We start from the raw sequence: 9665 nt of genomic DNA, 5'->3' as shown, positions 1-9665 counted from the left end.
CTCCTTGCACCTGGGCAGGCGTTAGATTTGGTCCCTGATGTGCGGGATTCCATAACGCATAAGATGCCCCTATTACCGCATACACCAACTATGTTGCACCAGTGCATCCCGCCGATCCCTCATGCCAGGTGTGTACTTTTCATTGCAATGCTTCCACTGCCAACGCTGGCACGGGTATTGGCCAGTAATAATTGCTAGGACAGGAACTGGGTCGACCACTTTTGCCCTACTCCATGCAGAGCTTCTGATTAATTGCAACGCCTCTTCTGGTTTATGGTCTCACTGCCAGCTTCGGCCACCAGTCGCCCAACCAGGTGATGGGTGTTTCGTCACTGCGTATAGAAGTATCTTTTTTCAGCTCGCTCATCTCAGAGCGGGTACGAGATCTTGTAGTCACCGTGACTCGGGTTCCGCCTTGGGGGTCCATCACCAATTTTTGGACTGCCACTGGATAGGCAGTTACTAGATCTGGCTCGTCATTTGCTTGTACATTCATGTTGATTTCGTTTTCTTGAATTGGCCTCGTGATGGTTGCATGGTCATTCATAAGCAGGCTTATGGTTACATTGTGACTGCTGGTTCCGCTTATTTATACATTGTTGCGGGCAGTTCCACTTACTTGGTTGTTGCAGTTCTCCCGTACGCTTTTCAGGTGGTGCTGGTCGGCGTACGGGGGCGGTGACGTAGTTTTGGCGGATGACACTACTGCAGGAGGCCGGTTCCAGACAGGCGGGGCCATGGGCGGTGCCTTGGTGGAAGGCGGAGCTGCAGGTGACGTGTCGATGGGCAGACTGCTCTTAGTGGGCGGAGCAGGTGGTGACGTGGGCAGGGTTTTTGGCGCGCTCCCGGATCGGCCAGCACCATCTTGTAATGGCCGCTCAGCCAGGGTTTTAGTAGCGGCCTCCAGTTGTTTCTCCTGGCCCACAAACTCCCCCAACAAAGAAATATATTCTTGAAATAAATTATTTGGCCTTTCTTCCATCTCCAGAGCCCGGTCCACCTGGTCATCTTTCCATCTCTTTCTAAGGTTTCGCAGAGCTGCATTACTAGCTTATTGGCCCCTCGAGCTGGCTGTGAGGCTCGGGCATTGGAACCGGTGTGGAAGGGGTTCCTTCCCGCTTTCAGTCACGTATCTCACGCACCGAGCCAGATCCTGAGCCGGGCGGGCTGAGGCTTGCTGTGGCCGGAGATTTTTCGTGAGCTGGGGAAGCAGCCCCATTTTCCTCCCTCGGGTGATAAACGGCCCGGGAGTTTCGCAGTACGCAGCCTAGGGCTCCCGGACTGAACTAGACGGCTCTCTCTTTCCACTCGTCCCGCAAAGGGACAGGTAGCCATGTACCACAGCCGAGGCCTGGTTCGCGGCCTGATGGAATGCTGTGTGATTCCAAAGGTCCTCTGGGGCAGTGGATGAACGGGCCCCACTGCGCCATGGGCAGCTTTCGATCAGCTCAGACTCGCATATGCCTCCCATGTATCCTGTTTGTGACACCATGTCAACCCGGAGCTGGCGAGCCAAGCTCACGGTATTGGTCACGGTGGTGCAGCCGGGTGGTAGCAAATTGGATACGTACAGGTGGGAGTTTTGACAATGGAGTCTGAGCGGCACAGGAAGTGTATTGGTTCCTTAAACAAGATGGAATTTGTTTAACTTACGCTTAGATGCATAGAAAACGATGTCTTCAGTTATAGTAAACAAACAGGTGAACAGACAAAGGGGTCTGTTGGCCCACAGGGTTCCCCAACAAGCCCTTGCTTTCTACCCCTCATGGGGTAGGTGCGACTGCCTGTTGGATAGTCCTAGGGCTGGTCAACAGCTCATAATTTGATAACACATAACGAACTGTAACGTAATGATGAACGATGTGATGCCAGTCCGGTAAGGACAACGAAGAGCCGAAATGGTGTCCGAAGCAGAAGTCAGGAGCCGGTGTGACGAACCGAGGACACAGCCAAAGCCGGTGAGGACGATCTGGATCAATGTCAATAGCCAGTGCCGAAGGTAAGTCAAAGCCAGGAAATCAAAACAGCAATGTAGTACTAGCAAGTGATACCAAATGCCAATCGGGGGAGGAGATCAATAGGCCCAGAAGCCTGACTGAAAGACAGTCCCTGGAATACCAGCCTCTGTCTCCAGCTAACGCCCCCCCCCCCCGAGGGTGGGGCTCACTGAACTTTTATCTGAATTTAGTGGCCAATCAGAACACTTTCAGAGAAGAAATTTCTAGTCAGATTACCTCATGCTTTAGCTGTCACTGAGCATGCGTGTGGGGAAAGTAGGTCAATCATGACTGCCAGGTCCGTAGGTCACCCAGGGGGCATGAGCTGGGTGAGCCTTGGAACTTTCCACTCACAGAATTCAACCGCGCATGTCAGGTACAGTTCTTCTGTGTTGGCAGCATATACTTAAGATTTTTCCGAGACACTTCCCTCCTCAGTGGTACCTGCCAGTACCCTTTCATTAAGTCCAGGGTTGAGATAAACATAGCCTTTCCCACTTTCTCCAACAGCTCACTAATGTGAGGCATAAGGAAGGCACCAAAGCAAGATATGGCATTGACTTTCCAGAAGTCCACATACAGCCTTAGAGACTCATCAGGCTTAGTCATGGCTACGATGGAGCTATACCACAAACTCCAGGACTCCTGAATGATGCCTTGCTCCAACATTCTAGTAATTTCCTTATGAATCACCTAATAGCTAGTGTATAGAATCCTTCTCCATTTCTCTTTCACGATCTGCCCAACAGGGGTTATTATCTGATGGCACACCCTGGAATTTCACTAAAAACATCTTGAAACTCCCTCACCAAGCTCCTCAACTGGCACGGTTGCCAAGCACTAAGTTGGACCCCAACCAGGACCATTACACCCTCTGATTTCTGTCCCAGGTCTGCACCCAAATCTTGACCAAGTTCCTCAACTGGTGGGGAAAGATCAACCAAAAAACCCTCCTGGTCCCTCCATTCTTTAAGCAAATGAACATGTATATCTGCTTTTTGTTTCTATGTTCTGGTTTGAAAACCTCATAATCAACAGGGCCAACTTCCCGAATCACCTCGAAAGGGCCTTGCCAACACCTCATGAATTTGATCTCTGTATCTGGGAGTAACACCAAGACCTTTTGGCCTACTCGAATGTCCCTCTCCTGAGTCTTTTTATCGTAGGTGTTCTTTTGGGTCCTCTACACTACCCTCAGGTGTTCTCGTGATAGCTCCCCTGCCCTCTGAAAATGTTGCCTCAGTTCTCTCACATACTGTACATGACTAACACCTTTCTGTGGTGTTTCCTCCCAACCTTCCCTTACTAGATCTAGTAATTCCCTTGGGCGGTGTCCATATATCATGTCAAATGGGGCACACCTCAAAGACAATTGCAGGGCCTCTTGTGTTGTGAACAAAAATGGCAGTATCATAAGATCCTACTTACGGGGCTCTGCCTGAACATACCAATGCAGCATATTCTTCAAGGTCACATTAAACCTCTACACTAAGCTGTTGGTTTGAGGATGGTATATGGTATACATCTGCTTAATTTGCAACCCTTTACACAGACTCCCAAAAACCCCAGACATAAAATTAGACCCTTGATCTGTAACAATTTCTTTGGGGATGCCCACCTGGGTAATTCATTTGAGGAGTTCATCTGCCACCCAGGGCCCAGTGATGGCTTGTGTGGGGACCACCTCAGGGAACTGGAGTTGCATAATCTATGATCACCAGCAAATATTGATACCCCACCGAACTTTTGGGGAGGGGTCCCACCACATCAAGTACAATACGGAAGAACGGCATCTCTATTATGGGCAGAGGTTGCAATGGCACCTGAGCTGGTTTGTTCGTGCTTCCCTTTTGACATGCTGGGCAGGCCCAGCAAAAGTTCTCCACCTGATCATACGTATTGGGCCAAAAACACCACTTTGTAAGTTGGACCTCTGTTTTGCTACACCCCATATGCCAGCCCAGAGGATTTTCATGACCTAATTTTAATAAAGGGGGCCTAAACTGATGTAGTATTAACAGCTGGGCCATCTCCTCTCCATCTTGTAACCCTCACTTTATCCAATACAGTAACCCTCTCCTAAGCTTGAATCTGGGCAGGCTCACATATCATCCTGGGTCCACCACATCCTCCTCCTCCTTAGCCTGTTCAGACTCTTTTATGGCCCAGAACTCACTCTCTGCAGCTTGTGCTCTCCAGTAATCCTTACTGCTGGATAGACATTCTACATCAAAACTTTCCACAGCTGGCTCATCCTCCTCACTTCCCAAAAGGCCAGCCTCACCCATCCTGTCTTCTCTTACAATGTTTAATACTTTGTAAATTTCCCTCCAGTCTTGGCCTAAAATCATTGGGTATGGTAGGTCACGAGCCATTCTGACAGGCATTTCTCTTGTGGTCTTCAGCACAATGACCTGGTAGACCCTACGAGGATAATAGCTGCCATGTCTGTGTATGCACGTCATTTTAACAGGGTAGCTTTATGTATATACTTGCCAGAGGCCACTGCATTCTGTATAAACTTATGGGCACATCCCGTGTCCACGATGGCTTCAAACCTCTTGCCCCCCACCCAGGCCTGCACCACAGGATGAGGCAGTGGGTCATCTTTGATCTCCCTCCTGATACTACAATCCATGGATTCCACCCCTTCGGATTCTCCAAGATCTGGGGTTGTTCCAATGTCTTCAAATGGGGAATGTGGTACCTTAGGTACAGTTGACATCAAGTTGGTACAGTGCCAGGACATATGACCCACCTTACCACATCAAAAACAAAATACTGAGTTGCTGTTGGGCTTTCTGTGATCTTGGATCTCTTTATTCTCCAGCCTTGTGGTCTCATGAGGCCTCGGGTACAGGCCTGTCTTCCCATTCCTGTCTGGAGGCCCTTCCCCCAGAGCGCTGCTGAAATTTTCTGCCAACTGCAGTGCCTTGGCCAAGGATACCAACCTATGGTATCGGACCCAACTCTGGGTTTCCTCATCCAAGTCCATCAGAAACTGTTCCAGTAAGATCCTGTCACAGATGTCAGTCTTTGAACTTTCAGCAGGCTTCGACCACTTTGTTATGAGATCCACTAAGCAACCAAGCCCTTGGATCCTTTTTCTCCTTCTTCTTTTTAGCTCTGAACACCTGCCTGTAGGTCTCTGGGTTAATATCTAGCCAATACAAGATTTTTCTCCTTACCTTGTCATAGTCCATAGCCTCATCCCATGTCATAACCCCATAAGCTGCTTGGGCCTTCCCTATTAGCAACAATCCCAGCTGTCCAGACCATTGAGACTTTTCAAGTCTGGCCACCAATGCCACCCACTCAAAGATTTCCAAAAACACCTCAGCTTGGGCACCTTCAGCTCCACAGCAAACCTCTGACACGCTTGTTGCTGTATCCAGCTTTCTTCCAGGGCAAGCTGATGGGCTAACTGTTGTTGATGTTGTTGGAGGACTTGACCCATCAAATGTAGCATCTGCTGAATCTGATCTGCCCCGGCTGCAACCGCTGCCATCAAGACTTCCATATTTTCGAGTTCCACTTTGCCATCATTGGGATTCCTGACCAATGCATCAGTATGTTGAGTTATCATGGTATATGGACATGGCCCTCTGGGTCCCATTGACATTCACTTCCCTTTTCTTGCACCAGATCAGTGCTAGTAGGTCAATCTAGATCAGTGTTCCTCTCTATTATCTCTCCTGCCACGACTTTGATGACTTGATTGAATTGGGGAGGGGTGGTAATTCCCCAACCCAGAGCTGACTGCCGCTTACCCAACAAATGTAAGAACAGGCACAATAAAAAAGCCACTTTGCATAGGAAAAGAAAAAAAATAAAGTTCTTATGTCCATGTATCTATCTTACCCCACAATCTTGTGGTTCTGGTGGCTGCACTCCTTTCTCTCTATTTTCAATCTACATGCTATTGCTCACCAAAAGCCATGATTGAGCATCTCTCTTCTCTTATTTTTTCCCCCTGTAATTGGCATCCTGCCAACTCAATTGATGGTCAGTTAACATGGAAATGTATTTTTTTTTTCTTTTTTTGTTTTCTATGAGCTCCCCTGAGCTGTAAAGACCTTATGGGTCTGCTGCCCCATTCCTGGGGACTTCAGTCCTGGCTGGCAGGTGGGCGTTTACCATCACTGCAGACTCCTCTTTCTCTCCTTTACCTTCTGTCTTCTTAGAATCATAGAATCAATAAGTCAGAAGGGACCTAGACAGATCATCTAATCCAACCTCCTGCCATGGGCAGGAAGGAGCACTGGGGGTGGGAGGGGTCATAAGACCCCAGCCAGGTGCCTATCCAGTCTCCTCTTGAAGATTTCCAGGGAAGGTGAGAGCACCACCTCTCTGGGAAGCCTATTCCAGGCTTCTTGCTGGTGCCCAGGATCAGAAATAGCTCCCAGCAGCTTAATTAAACCAATCCAGTTCACCCGGCAAGCTGATAAGGCTGCATCAGAGTGGACTGGGAGATCCCTCTGGAGCATAGCTGTGCTGCAACAGCTACACTGGACAGACTCCTCTGAGCAGGTATCCCTGACATTTCCACACTATCCTTTCACTGTCTCTGATGAAAGCTTCGAGGTTCTGATTTTCCTAATATCCAGCCTAAGCCTCCTTTGCTGCAATTTGAGACTATGCATCCTTGTTCTGTCATTCAGACCATTTACAACAGTCTAGTTCTATCCTCTTTGGAACCCCCCTTCTGATAGTTGAAGACTGCTATTAAATCCACCCTCAGCTTTCTCTTCTCCAGGCTTCATAAGCCCAGTTTCTTCAACCTCTCCTCTGCAGTCACATGCCCCAGCCCCTAACCATTAAACATCTCTCCTTCCTTCATTTTATGCATAGATACACATGAATACTACTTCTAACCCCTTGGTTATATCGAAGAGAAAGAGTACTGATTGGGCCTAATGAAGACTCCAGGCAGAAAATGTTTCATTATACCCTTTCCTATATAACCAAAATACTTAAGTAAATAACCTAATAATTTTGTCTCAAAGGCAATAAATCTTTGGATTTTTTTTTGTTAATGTATTGTGCTTAAATCGGCATGCTGAGGGTACAAATGAGTAAGATAAAATGCTATTATTGGTGGCTATTACTCTGATTTCACTGATAACTTAGTGGTGTTACATGTTTGGCAAAAAGTCAAAATATATTAGATCTAGAACAGAAATAGTGTAGAGTGGAACAAAGTGTAGGAGGAAAGAGTCAAACTATTTATCAAGTGGCACCAGATTTTAGAAGAGTGAGAGAATAAAATGACATATTAAATATAACAATCTACTTAATATCACTCTCATTTGTTCTTCCATATGACCTTAGAAATACATTTTAATATTCTACTCATAAACCTGAAAGCCTGTATGTACAAGAGATCATGTTTTCTCAGACTAGATTTTTTCCACACCCAATAAAACTAAATAGAAAGATATACACATTGACCATAATGGACATTAGACTGAAAACAGTGTTAACCGAGGATCCCCTAGTTGTAGGGGCTTGTGAGCATTGTGCTATTGAGCTATTAGAGCTCAGAAAAAATGTTATGTTTGCTTGTTCAGAAAGGTATTTGCTGGAGGGGTGGGTTTCTCATAGTGTGTACTAGCTGAGGAAGTCAGCTGTAGCTCTTCCCAGTAGAAAGTTGTCTGCTACTTTACTTTTAATAAACTGTATTATGGTTTCTGGACTCTGGCTTTGTGAGTCCAGCATTCAAGCTACCAAAACACAGAATTATGGCTGCTTGAGCTAAGCAAGAGAGAAAAAAACATTACTTCCATTTTTGGATCGTCATATTTCCCACTGGAAATGAAAAGGGAAGCTCATAGAATGCCACTCTAATTTTTAATCAGCATATTTCATTAAAAAGCAGAAGAATTTGAAAGGAGGGGTGGAAGAATGCAAGATGGTGAAAGAGACATGCTTTCACTTTTCAACTGAAACCCCCAAATAGTTAGATTCTGCAACAGCTCCTGCTGCACCACTGCAGTACCTCCTCAAAGCTGTATTTTATAGCCCTTACATTGAAATTATTTATAGTAGTCTTCTTAGCTGGACCCCAGAAATACAGATACAGGTTCCCCTCAATTTATGCAGGTTCTGTAGCCTTGCAGGTTTTTCTGGTCTCTCATCTGTTTTCCCATACAAGGACTAGGGCTCCATTTTACATATTACAACCACCATAGGCTTTTCTACAATACCAAAGCCTAGTCAATTAACTTAAATCCTAACTAGGCTCTCAAAGCAGAGCTTTAACAAGACTTTAGTGGTATACTAGCCTTGTGCTGATATTCTGACTGGGGGTAGGTGGGGGGAAGAAAGAAGGTTTCACCATCAGTTTCATGAGTTATTCACATAAGTTGTTTCTGTTTGAGCACTACACAGCGTTGGCTTTTATAATCAATTCCTTTTTTTCCTAACAGGAGTGCTAAGTGTATGACAAGTTGTTCAAAAACACTTACTAAGCAAGGGTAGGGGCTAGATTTGTTTCTGCTGAAGTTCTTGGCCAAAGTCCAACAAACTTTAATAAGAGCAGAATTGGGCCCATTTGTAGCCAGAATAAAATGAAAGCAATATTTTATTATAGTAGATATTCATTATATGTGACCGTTCATTTTAGAAGTATTTATTGGAAAAAAGTTTGGGCTTACAAAAGAGAAATGCATCAGCAGATATGTATGTTGCTCCCTAGTGTTCTCTATCTATTAATAAAACTAAGTAGTCCTGGATCTATATCAGGGGATTATATGTCTTGCCTGCATGAGAACACTGTGGAAACCTACTTATCTGTAGCTCCAGGGAAAGCCGGCTAACCACAAATGGTGGTTTAAAGGATTACAAAGTCCTACGTGCTATAGGTTATCCAATAGCTATAAAACCCATAAAACGATTTCCGCTGTAACTTTCTGACTGCCTTCTTTGCTTAAAAATTGAGCTTTTTACTCCCTTGGAAACTATTGCATTATTTAGTAGTATAAAACATGAAATAAAAGCTACTCAATTTTCACTGAAGGTTTGTTTCTCTAAGAGCGAGTGACTTGGAGACTGAAAGATGAAGAACCACAATAGCATGCAATTCAAAAATATATTTTATCTTTATCATTTTGATGTTCAGTTAGTTACATGTAAACATACAAATGAGATTTAGGCAATTGGCTGAAGACACTGCTGCGTTAATGATTCAATTAGAGCTGTACTGCCTGACTTCTATAAAACATGAGCCATTGGGAATATTTGCCTATTTGAGCCTGAAATGAGCATGCTATTGCCATTCTGGAATTTTATACTTAGAAGCAGTTCATTCTATTTGACCCACTGTTGACACAATGCTGTTACCTAAAAAGGAAAGTGGGTCCTGAATTCCAAATTTTTTTATTAATTCATAAAGCAAACCTTTCTGTACTGACAGACAAACTCAAAAGACTCACAAAAGATTGTTTTGCATAGATCCTATACAATTAAAAAGATTTTCTTAATATTTGAGGTATTTCTTCCCAGTTCTATATATACATTCCTCTTTGTACTATCTGTACTCTCCATTCTTCTTCTGTCTTCCAAATTGCCAGTAAATTCTCCACTCCTAATCCCATCTACACATAATGTAATTCTGTAATTTCAACACAGGAAAAAATGGTGAGGGAAGGAGAAAATGGGAACCACGTA

The sequence above is a fragment of the Gavialis gangeticus genome, unplaced genomic scaffold, assembly GCF_001723915.1.
Source record: "Gavialis gangeticus isolate Ggan-Ray unplaced genomic scaffold, GavGan_comp1, whole genome shotgun sequence".
Lineage (NCBI taxonomy): Eukaryota > Metazoa > Chordata > Crocodylia > Gavialidae > Gavialis > Gavialis gangeticus.
Note: the sequence above shows the minus strand (reverse complement) of the source record.